Source organism: Sinocyclocheilus anshuiensis, unplaced genomic scaffold (genome assembly GCF_001515605.1).
Source record: "Sinocyclocheilus anshuiensis isolate Anshui unplaced genomic scaffold, SAMN03320099.WGS_v1.1 scaffold44, whole genome shotgun sequence".
NCBI lineage: Eukaryota > Metazoa > Chordata > Actinopteri > Cypriniformes > Cyprinidae > Sinocyclocheilus > Sinocyclocheilus anshuiensis.
Genome location: NW_015555746.1, coordinates 2,580,123 through 2,581,224, shown reverse-complemented (window position 1 = coordinate 2,581,224; position 1,102 = coordinate 2,580,123). Strand labels below are relative to the sequence as shown.

The window sequence follows — 1,102 nt, the reverse complement described above, 5'->3', positions numbered from 1 at the left end:
TATGTGTGTGTGTGTATGTCTGTGTGTATAATATATATGTGTATATATTCCTTACACATATATTGTTGCTCTTTTGTTAGTTTTGACTGCTTTTATTGTCCTCATTTGTAATTAAATGATTAAAAGCGTCTGCTAAATGACTAAATAAAATAAAAAATAATAGTCCTCTGATGTGAAATACCTGATTTACGGTACCATCCCCCTTTTCTGTAGTACAAACGTGGATCCATTGATAAAACTGGACACGACAGTAATCACAACACCAACGATTGGGAATGAAGCCTCGTCCATAAATGTATGCGATTTTATGGACAGTCAGTGTCAGTCTTTATATCACTCTTTGTTTTACTGAGCTGATGGAGCCTTCATAGGCCTGTTATGTTGTGGATTTTGTTATTCTAGAAAGGCACACAGACATTATGAACCGATGTACATTACATCCCGGAAGTTCATTCCCAGGAGTTACTTGCCAAACTAACGACCTCTACTGGTTGAGGCAGAGCGAGGACTAAACAATATCTAATCAAGAGTATTCTAACAGATAAAGTTATACGTGTTTTAACACAAATGAAAAGAGTACAATTATATTTCAATATGTTGTATTCTTTGCATCATCTGAGTTTCACCATGCATGTAACATGAGGTGTTACATGCATGGTGTTTACAGCATAATTTACAGCAGGTGGCGTTGTAATATCAAGAGAGACTAGTGGGTGCTTTCACACCTGTAGATCGATTGCTTTGTTCAGGAACAGGGATTAAAATTATTACAATGTTGCTTTTTATTCTTGGTGGTTCGCTTTCAAATGGTAAAGTTTCTAAACGGACCAAATTTGTTAATACAAGTCACGCGCGAGTAAACTGTTCTCTCATTGGTCAAAGTTCCACGGTTTATTTTCCGGGATTCCACTAGCTGTCACGGCTGTCATCCGTTCAGGATGGAACGATAACAGTTTCGCGGGCTTATTGTTGGGAGTTTTTTTTTTTTTGTAGCTGTCCTTATATTAATTTATCATTTTGAGCAGGAGTCCAGGATTCATCGGGAAAACACTTTTAAAATGCACCTACTAGGAAGAAGAGCAATAAGACGGCATTATAAAAT

General features: G+C 36.8%; 1 pseudogene; it reads right to left on the bottom strand.

Annotated features, from left to right (window-relative positions):
• LOC107673601 (magnesium transporter NIPA1-like) overlaps positions 1-415 on the bottom strand; it is a 3,762-nt pseudogene extending 3,347 nt beyond the window's left edge.
• Positions 416-1,102: the final 687 nt, after the last annotated feature.